The sequence below is a fragment of the Neopsephotus bourkii genome, unplaced genomic scaffold (genome assembly GCF_033783945.1).
Source record: "Neopsephotus bourkii isolate Nb327-2 ecotype Australia unplaced genomic scaffold, CSIRO-AGI_Nbou_v1 NB_795, whole genome shotgun sequence".
NCBI classification, from domain to species: domain Eukaryota; kingdom Metazoa; phylum Chordata; class Aves; order Psittaciformes; family Psittacidae; genus Neopsephotus; species Neopsephotus bourkii.
In genome coordinates this window covers 248,804-266,879 of record NW_026901291.1, presented here as the reverse complement: position 1 = coordinate 266,879, position 18,076 = coordinate 248,804, and the positions used below count along the sequence as shown (strand labels likewise).

The following is an 18,076-nucleotide window of genomic DNA, read 5'->3' as shown; positions in this document are numbered from 1 at the left end:
CATGCTGCTCTGACGTCAGGGACGGGGACTCGGTTTAGTGCTGTACCATGGACATAAATTGTATCAACAGCAACTGAAGTTGCTGGAAGACTTTTCGCCCAGTAACTTAGAGCACTGGTTGATCATGACGAAGAGAAGGGATAGTAAGTGGTCAGTTTTTCAGATTAAGAGTTATGCTCTTCTTACAGAAAGCCATATTTTAGTTGATACCTACCTGGTTACTGGAGAAAAGAGCATTAAAAACTCTGACTTAAACCCACATCTTATTCTTGCAGCTCTGCTTTTGGGACCCCCTGATAAATCACTGTCACATCATTGGGACTTTTTCCTTTTTGCAGATTATCAAATGATTGTTAATGTTTAAACATTACATGCAGGATACCATCAATGGGCCTCTCAAGCTACTGCACTACTGGGATTGATACTTAGAAATATAGATGTGTGTTTTCAAGGAGAACATTTGTAGAAGGAGTTAGGTTTAATAGTGACTGGTGTTTAGCCTGGTGTGAGGTTTGATGGCAACTGAGGCTGGTCTAAGCTGGTGTTGCTGTGGCCACCCATTCCCCTGGCACTGCCACCACCTGTACTCGTGCAGTGAGCTAGTCCAGTAGACTCGTCTAGCTGAAAAGTTGAGGATTTAGGGATACTTGTGTATGGCTTCTCTCCAGCTGGGTCTGCTCTGGATTTCTATGTTACTTCATGAATACTAGTGCTAGCACTGAGGAGGAGATGGAAACATGCAACCAGGGAGCCCACGCTGTTTGAAGCTGCTCTGGCAGAGCACCTAAGTATCAAAGACGGAGGAAGTTTCTAATCAACCGGTGTTACATTTCAATCAAAGAGTTTAAATTTATACACATAAATAATTCATGCACTTATTATGCTACACATTCAGAATGAGGAACGCACATTAACTTGTCCTTGTCCCACTCTAATAGATCAGCAAGTGTGATCATCCTTGTTTTATTAGGGAAATATCGTACCAAAGGTGAGATCCTAGTGCATTAGAATTGACAACAAAATTCTAACAGACCCCAGTGCAACTAGATCTTCACTTGGAATAACTGAGATCACTGGCTGTTGCTTTTAAAGTACCAGTGGCTCTCCTTCCAGCTCCAGTGCAATGTTTGTGTCACAGAAAGGATATTAGATAGTGATGTGCGAGAAATGAGTGAGTGTGGCATTGCCTCAGTGCTCCCAGGAATTAATAACCCTGTGGGGATTTGCATGCATCTTACCTGCAATGCCATTCTTAATCCACTTCTCATCTGAAAACCAGAGATCGTTGTGATCACTAGTGCTTTATGCTGACAAATACATCCTTGCCACTTACAGATGGTTAAAATTTAATGATAAGCTTGGTTGTGTTCAGTCAAAAACATAATCTTTAGCTAGTTCCTGAAAGAATATGTTATACATATTTGTATAACAAGCTTATTTGTTCCCCCAAGCTTTGGCATGGGGAAAGTGATGTGCCTTTCCAGTTACTGCTCTGTTTTGTGGCGTTCTAATTCTTTTTCTTTGATTTTTATCCTGTCAAGGTCTTGACTTGTTATTTTGCAGTTTGAGGAATTTCCATTTCCTTTTGATTGACGATACAATTTAATACATGTAAAAAATGTATTGCAGCAAGTGTCACCTGAAATGTCTAAAGCAGATTCCAAATATGAATAATGGGTAAGTCTTTCATGTTGTACAGAGTAGCTGTGGTGGATTCATCCTCCACTACTGTAAAGTTCGCAAGCTGTATGGCTGTGCCTTCTTACACTCCAGCCTCCACGTTGTTAGCAATCAGCTCACAATACACACCACAAATCACTTCTCCTGACTCCTTAAGAATAGCTGCTTGGGAGAGGGTATGGGCCTGACTCAATGCCCACGCAGTCCTGGCCAGGCTGCAGGTGGAGCTGGAAGCCCTTCCCAGCTCTGGGATTGTCTGGCACTTCCCCTTGCAGGGCTGCTGTCAATTGCTTGTAGCTTTGCCAAACTTAAGCTGTTGGAGCTGAAATTTTCCATGTCGTATGTCTGCCTGCAGCTGATTTCCTTTTCTTTGAAAGTTCAAATAAAAAGATTTGGCTCTCTCAAAAAAATAAGATGGGAGGGAAATAAATTGGTTTGGTCATCCTATAAGCACTTGCAAGTAATTTGATGAGAAGCTTGCACACTTCTGTATTTTGGAGTAAGGATGTGAAATTTGGCAGGGGCTTAGCCTCGTGTGAGACAGATGCCTTTTGCTATCCCTGCAAAAGTTGCATCAGATCCAGACAAGTCAGAATACTCCTCAAAGGATCAGTTTGCACATTCAAAGCATCAGTTTTCAGGAGAACAAAGTCCTCATGGTTGCACAGGTAAGCTTTTGAAAACAAAAGACTATTTCCTACGTAATTTGGTGGATAGTCTGTATGAGGAATTTCCCAAAAGGCAACCCCATAAAGACATGTCTTCCATCAGGAGAAAGAATGAATGCTCAGAACTGCTTAGCAGAGAAGATCACCAGAAACCCCAAGTATACTTAAAGGGCACCTGATAGGATCAGTGAAAAAATACCCATTGCCTCTGGAATGTCGTGTAAATCTGTCTGCACTTGCCTTTCACACTTTGAATTGAAAACATAAAGGGGTGGGGGGAGTGTTGGAGCAGATTAGCTGATTGATTGATTGATTGATTGATTGGTTATTTAGGAGGAATAAAACTTAGAGGGACAATGATGTCTTTTTAGAGAGGCATCAAGGCAAATCATCTGATGATTAGTTTACCCATATGCACAGTTTGACATGTGCAACACCACGGCATCCATTTGAACTCAGATCATGCACCAGGGTTTATCCTAACACATTGGAAGAGAATTTAACATGCCTCTCTCAAAACCACAAAAGCAAAGCCATGGTGCATTAAGAGTGAAATATTTAGCTCTGGCAGCAAGTGCTTGTCTACCTCATGGATGCCAGTAAAGGTTTCAGTGCAGTATGACCATGGTTTTGCTGAATGTACCAGGGCCAAATCCCTCTCCTGCTTATTTCTGGCCCAGATACAGGCCCATGAAGAATGTGTGTTAATGTGCACCATATTCTCAGCCATCTGTTGACCCCATCTGACTTGCTCTTGCATGTGCCTGTTGGGCTCCTCTCTGGGGAGAGCACAAAGGTCAGGAGGGCACCAAATCCTTGTAAACTGCGGAGTGGCAGTACCATCTGTAAGACTTTCTTCCTCTGCTTCTGTTCCAGATCCGCCTTCTTTAGGGGGGTGGGCAAGTATGCTGATGTAATTAGTTTATCCTGGAAAAGCCAAGCCCCGACAGTCAGCAGTCCCATCCCAGCCGGAGCAGACCCACCAAAGGGAGGGACCTGCAAGTTCATTCTGGTTGTGTTTGCTGACAGCCCTCTAACCCCATGGGGATAGATTGGCCAGAAGTGATTTCTTGCAATGAATGGTGTGATTTGTGCCAAGTGTTACGAGGCCGGCTTTTTTTTCTCTCTCTTTTTTTTTTTTTTTTCCTGAATATTCACATATTTAAGCCCTGTGGTGTGATTGCCAGTACTTTTGTCTGGGGATGGGTACTTATCTTTGGGTATTTCAAAATTTAAGCACTTTTCTTAGTAGCAAAGGCAGGTTCTCATATGCTTCCCTTGGTAACAGTCACTCTTGGATGACTGTTACAAACTTGGCAAGCAGAGATGAAGGATCAAGCACAGAATCTGCCCTCCTGTCCAAATTGCCTTGATTTCTTATCTCTGAAGCAGAATTATTTTTCACAGATCTTGCTGTTTTGTATGTATCCCTTTGCTTTCACGGTACTATTTCAATTAATGCCATCCTGGGGACACATGAGCCCAGTGTAAAACATCATCACAGTGTTTGAAAGTTTTGAGAGTCTCTTCTGCACGTATTAAAAACTGTGTCAATACGTAGTCAGGCTTTTAAAAGTGGTGTTTATAGCACCATAATGACTGTGTATCTAGGTCTTGAATCAGAACAGGGTGTTGGCCCTTTACAATGTGAATACAATAACGTGTATTAAGTAACATTAAGAAGTTACTGCCACAGTAGCCAATTTTCCAATGTTAATACCTGAGAACAACAAACAGCGAGGCTGGCCAGTCTGGTGGCCAGGGGCCAGCTCTTCCCCAGGCAGGGCTCTGAAGTCAGCCTGCTGAAGGTGAGCTTGCTCCTCGGTGGGGCTGAGCCTTTGCAAGCAACCAGCACCCATTTCCTCTGCCTCTGAAAGCAGGAGCTGTGGCTGGGCTATGCACAGCACCCAGGGGAGCCTGACCTGCTTCCCACGGCTGCCCTGGCGTGGCCGGACAGGCAGCCGGCGTTTAGAGACCCTGATGTGAAAGTGTTGATCTAGATCCCCAGGAAATCCTGTTAAGCAACAACAGAACTGCCTGGGGCAGAGGAAAAAAATCTGTCTGCTCTAAGCTGTGGCCCTTTCATTTGCATGCAACATATGTCCTCTTCGTTTGCATGTCAAAATAGCCCTGCCCCAATTGCCGCAAGCGGAAAGATTAGATCTGGGGAGGAGGCTTACACCAGGAGAACTTTTAGCACAACAAGGAAATTCTAAAAGAGTAAAGATAATTAAAAGCAAGAGATGAAAGCTAGCTCAGTCAGCTTGCTTGACACAGCCAAGTATCTCACAATAACTGAAGAAACCTCTCAGTATCCAGATCTGTCCATCATCCAGCCTGTTTTCCCTGCCAGCACGACTTGGCATTTGAAAATCAAAATTGTTGTGCTTGTCCTGCTGACTCATATGCTGTGCATCTCTCTTCTGTCCAGATTTGGGATGAAATCTTGGCCCTGTGCTGTATGCAGGAGGTCAGAACAGTTAATCAAAATGGATCATTCTAGCTTTATAGCATAAAAGTCAGTTAAGTCATTGGCAAAATTCCTGCTGATGCCTATAAATGCAGAATTCGAACTGTATAACCTCAAGACGTCCAAGTGGCTGCTGTATGATTCTCTCTCTTAGTCCAGCTCTTCCATCAGGAGTCCACAGCTGCTCTGCTTATTTATTTTCCTTTTTTCTGCATGCATCCATGGATTTGAAGCACTGAGCCTTTTTTAATGACAAGAGCAAAGCCTTATTTCTTAGGAAGGAAATGCGGTTTATTCTTTTTTTGACTGAAAATGAATGACTTGAAAATCCCCCCAAACCATTTGTTACCTTTTCCCTTCGAATTTTCTTTTACCTTTGCAATAAAGGGAATTTATTTTTAATAGGATCGAAGGGAAAAAAATCTTGGCTCAGTTTGCACCATATTTCTGCCTACAGCTAAAATCTCAAATCTAAACCATAAACCCTTAAAAATAGTGAGGAAGAAAGGATCATTAATAACCCTAAACCTAGTTTTCAGACTCACCATAAGAACATTATCTGTAAAAGCAACGTGTCAGTTACACTGACTTAGCAATAATAAGCAATAAAAATAGAACACACTGCAGGGCGCAACCAAGCATGGAAACCCTGAAACGTGAATTTTAGGATGTTCTATAGGGACGTGTCCAGGGCACAAAAGGCTCCTGGATTCAGGGTTTCTGCCCTTTCTCCTACTCTTCATTAGCCCCAAAGCTAGAAAATGCTCATGCAACACCAAGGACATAGCTGGCGATGCATCTATGAAACAAAGAGATTTTTGTCATGCACAGGTAACCTACCAGACCTTCACTTTAAATGAGTCCTAACTAAAAGGAGAATTAGCCTTGGATCAAATGCCCAGTTATCTTTGTGTCTTCTTTATGGGCTGGGAACTCTCCATGGGACAGAGCAAGCTCGAGTAAGTTATGCAAACCCTATTGTGTTAGACTTGTGTAAGGGCTAAATCATTTTAGCCTCTGGGCTAAATTATTTGATTTAATGGATGGAAACCATTGAAGATCAGACTATTTGCTTTTTTCTCCTTGAAAAAAAGTTTATTCCCTGACCACATTTAAGTAGCTAGAATGTTTTGCTTGGTGGAGTGTGTGACTGTGGGGGGTAGAGAGCAAGGGAAAGGGAATTGGGACATTTTTTGTGGATATCCCAAAATAACCCAAATGAAGACAACCCAACCTGAAATGTAAGAATTCCCAGAGGCTGTTTGGTCACAGGATGTATTTCCACATTGTATTAGAGCAATTCCCTAAACTGGAGAGGACAGAGGCAGTACTGGCTGTCTTGTAGTTTTACTGCCCGGTTGTTTATTAGCGATCCTGCTGTGCAAAAGCATTGAAGAAATTGAAGTTATTCAGAGGCAACTTGGAGCCAGACTTGATTGTTAGCAGCTTTAGGGATTTGGCTATTAGCTGGTGCCTTCTGTGGTAATGGAATATTGTAAAAATGTTTATATAAAAAAGTGCAAATGTCAGGGCAGTGTGTGTGGATGTGAACACCTCTTCCTACAGCAGTGCTTCTTAAAAGCAGAATTTACCACAAGTGTAATACGACAAAAAGTTGCTTTGGCAGATGCTCTTGGGTTTTAATTTACTTTGCTACAAAACAAGGTCCTTTACCCTACACTGCATGCCAGGCCCAAATTACAGGGTTTGGAACCCCACAACTGTCTGACCTGACTGCCGATGCTCAAGTCAATTCTTGTTATTATTGCCATGAGGTTTGCAGCGGGCTGCAGGGTTGTGCACTGGAAGTGCATCAGTGCTTTTAGGGTGAACTGGTGTTTTAGGTTGATCGGTAGGAGACAAATTGGAGCTTTCAGCACCCACTAAAGAGATGGAGGTAATTTTTTTTCTCTTTTTCATTGGCAATTGGCCGAGCCATTTCCAGTAATGGGGATAGGACACATCACAGTTTGGGGGCTAAGGGTGACTTCAACAGCAGAGCATAAGAAAAGTATAGCCCTCTGTCTTTATCACACCAACTCTCAGCTTCACCTGACTGCTCTGCTGTTCCTGTCCCCCAAAACTGCTGGTGTCTCTGGACAGCCATAGAAATATATATTAAAGCCACTGTTACATAGTCAGGCAGTTGTATTCATCTCCAGCCTGTGCTTGGTGGGTTTCTGAATAGATGCCCACTCGTGCTGTCTCAGGGTCACTGTTTCTGCCTGTTTCCAGGCTCAGATAGCCTGGTTGCATCAGCTTGCACTCTGAAGGTTATCTACCCAACCAGTAGGATTACAAGGGCAATATATTTCTTAATGAGAATGTTGATTCTGGAGTACAGTTATAGGGTCATTTACATTATTATGCACATAATCTCCACCATAATCTCTTTCAGAGCAGGGGGTCTAGAATGACCTTTTAAGGTCCCTTTCTGTACTGCATTTGTATGATTCTGTGAAGTCCTTGCTGAAAACAAATAAATGTTATCAACATTCCTATAAATTATTCATTTTTTAAATCCACTGGTCATTATAAAATGATTGGCATAAGTAATAATCTGTGTTAGGGATGCGAGGGAAAGCAAAATGATAAAAAGCCTCCTTGATGTTCTGCTGCTGTTTGTCATCTTTTTGGAGAGAAAGAGGGCTCTGACAGACCTCCAGCTTTGCCCTCACAGGACCTGGGCTCCAGTCCCTGCACTTCCAGTGCTCCTTTTGTGGTCTTGACAAGCCATTAGGGAAAAACTGAAACACTTCTGAGCATCTTAACTGTGCTTTCAGCTGGCTGCCCTCCTGCTCCCATCCCCCAGACTGCCCAGACTTGCAGACTGCATTAATCAAAGCTGTCCATAGACATTCAGCCAGTTGTATTCATCTCCAGCCTATCCTGCTTCTGTTTGGCCCTTAAATAGTTCTTAAATGTGCTTCTTAGCTGTATTTTGATTTTTTGAGGTTTCTAAAGGCCCTTTGCTTTGCATTTCTCGTTTAAAACTTTGATTGTAAAACAGTTATTCTCTGCATAAATACTGTGCCTCCTTTCTTCTCCCTCTGCTGACAAAGAGGCGAGTTGAGCCTCTTTTAAGTAAGCTGTCCCATGGTTTGAACACATCTCACTAGATACTCATGCTGCAGCTTCGTTCCACTGTGCTCGGGTCAGTGGAGTAACCACAAATACGGGGCTCTGTTACTCCCCGGCTAACCCGAATGCTGCATGGGAATAACAGTAAAAACAAATAATAAGAAATAAAGCTGCTTATAGTCATTTTGCTGCAAAAAAATGGGTTTAAAACATAATTCTTTGGTTTCCTCTGTAGACACTTTCAAACGCCGTCCTTACAGTTATTATTGTTAATCCCTGCGGACTCACAGCGTGGGCCAGACGCTGGTGACCATGATGGCGTGGGTTACACTACAGCTCCTCAAAATGCTGATTGTGAATCTCACTTTAACTTAACCAAATGTTGCTGGTGGGCTCAGATATGTACAATTAGCTCACTTAAAATGATGCCTCCGGTGTGCTAAGACACTTAAAATTAGGACCAGAAGTTAGGCAGTTAATCTGTAAAGCTCAATAAAGCCCCCTGTTTCATCCAAGGGTTGTCAGAAAATTCATTCCACATCTGTACAGAAAAGAGCGAGGTGTAAACTGCCAAGAACCATTTTAATGATGGCTGGAGAAAAAAGCAGCCAGATGGCAGGCTCTGCTGTGGCTGCGGTTGGTATTTAACTGCTTTTTTATTGGAAAAATATGGGGTGAAAAATTGTGTGGGACTCATTAGGCAGCCTGCTGCGATTCTGATCAGCTTGCCAATCTGTTCAGTGTGGCAAAGATCCAAACAGCCATAAATTTTTAGCAGCGGCTTATAATCTATGACTTGGAGCTTGTTAAAGCTTCTCTGCTCCCCCCGCTTTTGTACATTGCTTGGTTTGGGGTTTTTTCCCTTTTTTATTTTTTTAATAAAAGCTTCAGGGCTCAAGCTGTGCTGAAAAAAAAAAAGGGAGTTGGGGAGGCAAAAGTCTCTCACCAAAAGCTTCAGTGAATAGCACGTCTCTTTGCTCCTTCTCAAAGTAAGGCTCCAGAACACAAGTTTAATTTTCCTCGTTCTGCATATTAACTAAAAAATTGGGTGTGCAGCAACATCTAAAGCAAGAGAGTGAGTGGTGTTATCTTTGCATTGGCACAGAGGAGCGGTGGAAATCCTCCTTCTCCTCTTTTGTCATGTTCAGACGGCGGCAGGTTGTCCGAGGAGAGGGCTGTGGTTGCAGGCGGCTCCGCGGTGTTCTACCTTTTCGCTGAAACAATCCCAAAGTGAGGCATATGCAGATTTCAGGATTTCATAGCTTGGAGCAAAGTGTTGGGATCACAGCGTGCCTGGCGCTCGGGGGAGACAGCAAACTGCTGGCAGGGGTTTCGTTTTCCACCCTAGTGGTATCTGGATTCTGCAGGCTTCACAAAGGATCCTAAGAGGAAACTTAAAGCTTCCTTTTTCTTAATATTTGCATATTACAGAAATCAATTTCAGACAAAGGAGAAAGAGGGTTTAGAGGCTGCTGTGACATGTTTCCAAGAAACATACACAGAGCTATTGATCTGACCACTTTTACGGAGATGGAAAATAAGCAGCCAGCACTCCTTCATGGGAGTATAAATATTGGTCTTGAAAGATTTATGGAAAGCAGCGGCCAGCAGCAGTATATATGGTCTCTCGTATACATGCTGTAAAAAATACTGAAGTATTTCTCAGAAGTAGCCCCAAGTAGTGGAGTAAAATTATAAGCTGTGGAGTTTTGGTGCTTAACTGAAGCATTACTGTACTGTAACGTTTTTATAATGGTACCACTGAACTTGGGTACGCACTTAGCTGCAGGTTCAGTGTTGTTTCGAGGAGACGTTTCAAGCACAGCAGAGAGCCAGTTAAAAAGATGTGTATGCAGACGGATGGGTGTGCACAGTGGCTGTGGAGATGCGTGCAAGTTGAATTGCTGTCACACATGGCCACACCAAAATCTTTCCCACTTGGCCATGGCAAAGGTATTGACTCCTGAAGAAAGTGAGTGGGACTTCAGCTGGTTAACCTTGATTTTATGTGCAGTGTTGAGTATGTGCATTGAAAAAAGCATCTGCATAACCCATGTGTCAATGATTTAAGGGTTTTTTTTTAATATGAATTAGCATTCCAAAGCATGTCCCTTCTCTTCATATTTTGGTCTAACAGTGCAGCAGAAATAGAGAAGAGCTAGCAGACCTCCTTGCAGATGTCATCCAGTCAGTTTTCATGCTGGCCAAGCCTTCTTTAGCTAATTACTGCTCCAAAATCAAAGGCCGCATGGATGGATGCTCTTCTATTTGCGTCCAAGCCTACACGTACCTATTTCCCTCACCACCTACTAAGCACTATGGCATTTCTAGCTGATTTCTTCTAGCTGTTACCTTTGTATAGAGTACACATGTAAATAGGGAAGATAAAAGGTTACTTCTTTCCTTCCACAGCATTTATTGTAAAGAACAGAAAAGAACGGTTTGAAAAAGCCTAGGGAGGTTGACTCGTTATTTGTTAGAATACAATCAGGAAGTCTTTATCTTGTGAAAATAGCATGAATGAGCAGATAGTGGTAACAAAATCCAGGGGTGCAGTGATGTACTTGAAGTCTTCCTTTCCTTTTCTGTTCTGCCAGTGGGAATATTTGTATATTACTGTTCAAAGAAAACCTGCCTGTTTTCTTCCTAAAGTAATAATTTATGATATATGAAGGACACTTTTTATTTCACACTGACTTGTCTGTGTTTAAAGAAAGTTGAGTTCTTCCTTCTCCTAGTACAGGGCTTTGGGGGTTGGGGTTGGTTATGGGGTGGGTTGTTTGTTTTTTTTTTTTTGACATTTCTGCCACTTTTTATGGGGTTTCTTTAAACAAAAAGTTGAATCACGCCTCTGTCTTCCCAGCTAGCCCCAGCCTTTGCAAAGACAGACAGTTTTTCTTCACTTCCAGGAAACTGGTTTATTCCTTCCCCTCCCCAACTCAAAATATATATTCATAACACAGCTCCTTGCCATGAAAAAGCTCCTCTCGCCCTCAAGCACGCATCATCTCCTAAAAGGTGTTGAGAGGACTCTACTCTCTGTTGCCACCTTCTTTCTCATTTCTCTTTCTGCCTGTCTGTGGGGTGCGTAGCCATGAGAACAGCCTTACCGCAGCCTGTCTAGCAATAAGGTCCAGGAATCCTTTGGCTGTTCCCCAGGATGGTGTGAGCACGGCATGGCTGTCACTCACAGCAGAGCTGGGAGGGGAGCGGCAGGGTGGCAGCCCAGGCGCTGAATGCTATTTGATGTGGGAGGAGGCTGAAGAGGGACGGACCACTGTAGTGTCACTGAATCCTGTCATTTTACTGCTAAGTGTTCCCTTAAAGGCACAGCCCCTGGAATTCTGCAGTGAGAAGAGGATGTTTGACTTCCATGTCTAATGTCTGATGTTCAAGAAAAATTAACCCATGCAGTCACTAAGGAGATTTGTCAATAGGACTCACCCCACTGCAAAGCCAGCAAGCATAGTAAAGGAATGCGCACTTGTATTTGTTAAATCAGGTTTTCATCTTACTATTTTGAAACAATTCCCTGACTTGGTGGGGAGAGAAGGAGAAAGATAAATGAGCAAAGATTGATTTGGGTTTTGTACCCCTTTACCTATTTGTTGTAAATAAGAATTGCCAGCACATATGACTAGTAGTTTCCACTAGGAAGAGCTTTTCCTCCTTATTATGAAGAAGTAAAAGGGTGAGATGGGATAGGGTGGAATCTTCCCAGGCACCAGTAATTTTTCCTCTGTCTCCAGAGACTTCCAGAAAAGGCTGGCTGTGATTTTGTGAGGTGATTTTGTGAGTAAGAGGCAGATTGAGCCTTTTCCTCTCTGACCACCAAGTAAGCATCAAAGGAAACATAGAGGCTGGACTCAGTTTGGGTCAGTATCCTGGGAAGTAAGGACCAAGTCCACTACTCCAAACAGTGATTTTTCTTACTGTATAAAGCAAAGCATCCTCCTATCCAGCCTCTTCAGTGCGGGATTGTGTCTGGAAGGTGATGTCCCTCAGAGCTGTGCCCATTGTTGTGAGCAAGGCAGTGGCTGCTAAGCCCCATATTGGGAAAGGGAGCCCATGCCAGCCCAGAACAGGTCCCAGTTTGTCACAGCTATGCTCCAGTCCCAGTGTTCACCAGGATCATCATCTGCTGCACGAGCTGTGGTTGAACAGTGCTGCTCTCAAACAGCATCTCCAGGACTAAGCCTTTGGGTTAACAGATAGAGAATATTTGTGTGTAGTTGCTATTATTTAAAGGGCAGCATGAATACCAGCTGGCTGTATTTAGTCACTATGATTTTTTTTCTATGCATCATCAATGTACAGAAAATGTTTGCCTTATTTTAAATGCCATGTTTCTATACACAGCAGCTTTCTGGAGGTTACAGTGACCTCCCAGTGCTGGGGTCGTCAGCCCATTCCCCATACCACCTGCATGAACAGACTGCTGTAACAGCCTCACTTTATAAGATGCTCTTTTAAATAAATAAAGACAACTCCCAGCAGATACTAGCCCTTTGCTTGCTAATAACACTCAAGTCCTTTTGGCTCTCCAAAACATCCCTTAAGAGAGTGGATTCTGCATTAAGCAACTTGTTCTGTCAGGAGCGATTCACTCTGCGACAGGTCTGGCCCACAGAAGAGACAGTCGTCGTCTGTGCAGCCTCTGCCTGGGGAGGAGGAGACACGATAAATGAAAGAGATTAGTCATCTACAGGAGGACTTGGTTGTCTGTCTTCCCAGATCTCTATGCTTCCAATGGAAGATCTAATTTTTCAATAAAGATAATTCAATTAGGAGGTTTTAATTAGGGAGTTGAAGCTGAGTCCCCCCCACCCCTTCCTGTAGCTGTCAGCCTCGGCACAGAAGAATCCGTGCCCCTCCGTCCCTGCTTCTCTTTTATTTATTTCTTTTAATTCCTAATCATCCTGGTGGAAAAAAGCAGGGAAGGGGGAAAGAGGATGGAGGGAGAGCAGGGACGTGAAAAAAGAAAATACAAAAGAAAGCCCCACAGCATGTTGTGTCATTAAAAAGTGCCTTGTATTACCCGGGAGCTTCTCCATCTGCTTTCGGTGGGCATCCCAGGAGGACTTGGCGATTATGAAGGAATTCTCGGAGGCCATTACTGGGAAGAGGAAAAAAGGCTTTCTGCAGACAGCTTAATGGACTAATTTGTAACTGTGAGAGCAGGAGAAATGAGTTGTTGGCCACGTTTTAATTTGACAGCGAGTGGCAGAACGAATGCGAAATGTGATGAGTGAGCAGGCACGTTCATTTTTGTGGTGCACTCTGCAAGGACCTCTTGGCTTTCCCATGGGGGCTGTCTCTGTTATTTTTTGCCTTCCCCACCCGAGCGAGGACAGTGGGGGCAAAGTGATGGGGAGGTGCAGGGGGTGAGGACAGGTTGGAGGAGGGGAAGTGTGATCAAGCAAACAAGGCTCAGCATCTGATTTTATGCCAGCACTTGGAAGACAGAAGAGGACAGGCTAAAGAAATTAGCAGTGTCTTAACTCTTTGTGGGACAAATGGGAGGAAGGTGCCTTACAAAGAGCATTTTTTCTATACATAGTGACTTTGTTGTCATTTGATGTACATGCAGTTCCACCTTTTTTTGATCCACTTGACCATAAGTCGTGGGTGATAGTTCATCAGCCAAAGCAAAATTTGGCAGTCTTCCCAGGAGAAACTGGAGCTCCTAAATGGGTTCATGAAGCTGATGTGCAGTTCTTGACCCTTTTCCAAAACTTGGGTCCTCACTACAGCCACTCAGAGGCTGTTGCCCTCTGGTGTCAGTGCTTCTACCCAGAGACCTCCTCGCTGCTGTGATGCTGCCCAGTCCTACCTGTGCTCTTTAGACCATGGTGATAATTCAGGTGATACCCAATGTGGAGCCAGGCCTGTTTGTTGCCCCTATATTTAAACCGTGATAGTGATCTCACGGGGGGGCTTCAGCAACCCTTTACCCTCAAGCGCCTCTGGGCACATCTCTCAGCCTTTGGACTGAGGCTCCTACCCAAGGGTGAGGGCAGTGCTTTGCCTTCTCTGCGTCAGGAGGATGCTGTTCTACTCTGACATTTTGTCAGATCAGTTGTTCTTTAGCTTGTGATGTATAAAAATCGATGTTTCCACACCCGGAGGCTATAATAGAGCAGCTTGTATGAACTGAAACATCGATAAGTAAGTGTGGTTCTGTAGATGCTACCTTCTTGGCAGCCGGTGCTCACCATTGTTCCCCATCATACACTGTATTTTTTTCCATTACGTGTTCTTTACTGAAGCTCACATAAGGGGAAGAAAATCCCAATTGGCTGCTGTGTTTTGTGGGTTCTTTCCAGTGGCCTGTTGTTAAATTGTGTGATTAAACAGAGAAAAGACTAATTCTGCCAGAGAACACACATGGATTGGTAAAAGAATAAATTCATATATATGAGCTGAGATGATTATTTATGGCTCTCTTCCGAGGCTGCAGTACCAAGATATGATCATGCCATAAATTGCATGACAGTGTCTTGCAAGGCAACAGAGCAGGTATCATCTCACACCATTATGGGCTATAGGGGTGGCCTCGGGGAGTCTGTATAAAAACAAGACAGAATTCCAGTTCCCTCTCCTGAACTGCTGTTTCTCACAGCTACGTGCTGCACTGAGGTTCTTGTATGGGTGGAGAATCCACTGCGTGGCCTCTCTGTCATGTCCTGGCAGATGGACCAGCTTTCAGTGCCTGTGAAACCTAGTGCTACAGTTCAGGAAGTCATAAACCTCCACACAGGTTTTACAAAGCATCTAGAAGAAAAACGGATTATGGGAATAGCAGATGAGGAGGAGGAAGAAGGTGGAAGGACCTTTCCTGTTTTCTGCAAGTATGTTAGCACAGAAGAGAACATGGGGTATGAAGAGGTGTGTGTAGGCAGTGATTTTGCTGAGCAAACACTTGATTATTCTGGTCTATCAAAGGGTGGGTTGTTCTCTTGGAAGGTGTTGGCTGGAGCATACTGCTGCCAGCAGTGTGTCTCCTAACATGGTGCCTGAGGACAAGGGATCCTGCTGGATCCCAGCTCCAAGCATTGCTGGGTCAGGCTGGGAACAGCTGCCCATTGTTACTTTGAAGATACGCTGGGCCTGGTCGAGACCCAACATGTCATCAGGAAAAGTCCCACTGGCTTCAGTAGGTCTTCCCTCAAAATTTGCATTGGGTCTGGGGATGTCCGTGAAAAGCAGCATGGAAAGGGTATGAGCTGGGACTCAGGTGCTCTTGACTGGCATGGGAATTCTTGTGCAAGCTTTTCTTCATTTTTGCTGGTCTTCATTCTTAGATTTGTCTGGGTTTTGTCCTTTTGAAAAGTACACTGACACTTGCAGGAGAGGAGGACAGAGAACAGTCTTCACCATGTGTGTGAGAATGGAGAACAGCTTTGCCATGTGTCATGCATTGTGTTCCTGGTTATCTCACTAAAGCATTGCCATATTATTATCAGCAAGTGGCCTGAGCGGAGGAAGGAGTAAGAGCTGTGACTTCCATCTCCTTTCCTCTGGTTGACTCCCTCTGTAGCTTCAGACAAATTACTCATGTGCCCTTCTTATCTTCTCGTCAGTAGAACAGTATTGAGATAGAGCTTGAATGGGTGTCATGCAGTAAGTGGCAAGTAACTTCCTTTAAAAAAATGAAGTACTGTACTTCCACTGCCTCTGACAAGCCAGAACATTCATTCCAGTTTAGGCATCACCTGAGGCTCTGTCATCTGCAGAGCATGGTGGAGCTGCACTCACGCCCCAGCCAGGCTCTGCCCTATGGCCTCTGGGTATTGCAAAGGTAGCTGAGAGATGTTGCTTTGAATGAGTTTGTCAATGTGCTGAAACAAGATCTTTTCATTTATATATGGTAGATATAATACGTGCTTGGTGTACATACTTCCCAAATGGGGTAGGCTTGTATGAGCACACAGATGCCCAGTGTGATTTCTGATTTAATGGATGCTGATTTTGTAGTGATGTAACTCTATGGGACTTCAAGAGAAAGGTTGAATTTCACTGTGATAGTTGTATATCATTTCTGAAGGTGAATATCCAGTAATTAACTCATGAGTATGTGACTGGGGCTGATATTTGTTTTCTATTTCCTTTTAAAAACACCCCACAAGATATGTTGGAATTATTCTATGGTTTTCTGTTTTCCCCTTTGCTCTTTCTCACTATAAGAAATACCCGTTGAAAAAACTTTTTTTTTTTTTTAATATAAAAAACTGCTTATGACTTTAGAACTGGGCTGTTTCTCTGTTTGTTAGCTTTTGTTTTTTCATTAAGAACATCTGCAAATGATACATACAGTCATCATGCATAGAAATCTTACCAGCAGGTTTAATGGTATTGCTTTGTCCTGCACAAGACAAAGGTTCGTCCTCCGCTCTTTGAGAGAGGCTTGAGTGAATCTGACACTACCTGAGTTGGGTTACAAGAATGTATTTTTATTCCTGCTGTTGGCAGGGACACAGCATCCAACCCCCCTGGATTTTCTGAATGTTTCTTTGAAGATCAACTAACACTGTTTGAAACCTTCACATTAGTCACCTTAATTATATGTATCACTGGGCTTTTAAACCAGGGTGGGAGAAGACCCAGGAAGGCAGAAGCTTCTGCTTGGTCATGGCATGGAGAGAGGATTGCAAAAAGGAGGGAGATGTTCCCAATCAGAACAAAATGTTGGCCTTGTGCCTCCTTAACTCATTAAGCCTCAGCTCTTGCTTTGGTGTTTTGAGAGAGGGTGACAGGCAAAGGGCTCATTTTAATCTCACCTACTTGCCTCTTTCATCTCTATCTCTGAACACTGATCTCTAGAAGAGAAAGCTTTGGGATTTCTCCAAGCTGTCACCCAGCCCTGGGATGTGATCAATCTAGGGCAGCAAGGAAACTAAAGGAAGACAGAGTGTGTATGGCAGTATTTATCAAGAAGACTAAGTGAATGAAATCCATGTTGCCTCCAGGACTTTTGTTGACACCTCGACCTATCCCTTTTGAATCTAGAAGCAGGACCCTCTGGTTTCAATCCTGAATGCACAGACATATGAATGGAAACTGAAATTCCTAGATAGCAGCAGGCAAGACCGTTCATTTACCCAAGCTGTGATCTTACACCAGGGAGTCCCTCTCACTCTGATCTGTTAAGTCCACTGTAAGCAGGTTTGCAGGGCTGGAGAACTGGGATTAGGGAAGCTTCCGGCTGTTTTATTCCCAGATGAATTTCCTCTTTTAAGGATCATGGAGATATTGGGGGGATCCTGTGCCCCCAGCCTGTGGTCCATCAAAAAGCAGAGCCAGGGTTTGGTGCTTGTCTGAATTCCCACCTCAGTGCAGCTTCCCTTCTGCAGATAGCACAGCTCTGCGGCTGCCATGGCCGCTCACCCCCCCTGCTTTTACCTTCCAGCTCACTGCGTCTGTTCCTGGAGGCCCCGGGAGGCTTTAACAACCACTAGATTGTTAGTGACAGTCAGACACTTTAACACTTAAAGTAGAAGGTTTGATTTAATCGCAAGGCTGTCATTTATTATTTGTCTGCTGTGTTCCGCTGGGGCGCCCGCTGATCAACTGCCTTCTCCCAGGAGGGCTTTTTTTTTGTGTGTGTTATGTCTAAATCCTCAATACAAATTGCAGCGCTCCCAGATCTCCCAGCGGGACCCATTACCGCCTGTGGGGCATTAAGGATCATTAATAGTGCTGTCAGCAAGCTAGCCAGTTGGTTAGCTTCTCATAAATAGGAAATTAATCCATCTACTTCATTAATAATGCCGAGTGTAGCTATTTTGTTGCACTTGATGTAAGGGGCCTTGTGTTTGTCTGTAATGCGATAAGACAGGACTCCAAATTAGCATTGAATGTCTGATACATGAGCATAGACTCAATTACTTAGTGGAAAGGTTTTTGTTTTGGTTGGGGGTTTTTGTTGCTTTTTTTCCTCCAAACATCTTTAAAGTTCTCGAGCAACAAGGAAAAAAAGAAAGCAACACTGATTTGCTTCATTATTTGTTCTGTTTCCATCATTTGCTTCTGCTTTTGAAGAATAAATTGTTGAGGAGGGAAACCAGTGAGTGAGAAATGGGACCACACCTGGCAGGAAAGCAAACTGCCTTAATTAGAGCCAGGGCTAACTAGCTGTGCTCATCTTGCCTTTGTGCTGAGAGTTTGGGGGGTTCAC

The 18,076-nt window shown here is 43.7% G+C and overlaps 1 protein-coding gene across 27 annotated transcripts in view; it reads left to right on the top strand.

The window, feature by feature from the left end:
- FBRSL1 (fibrosin like 1) overlaps nt 1-18,076 on the top strand; it is a 537,101-nt gene that overhangs the window by 378,301 nt on the left and 140,724 nt on the right. The window lies entirely within an intron of this gene.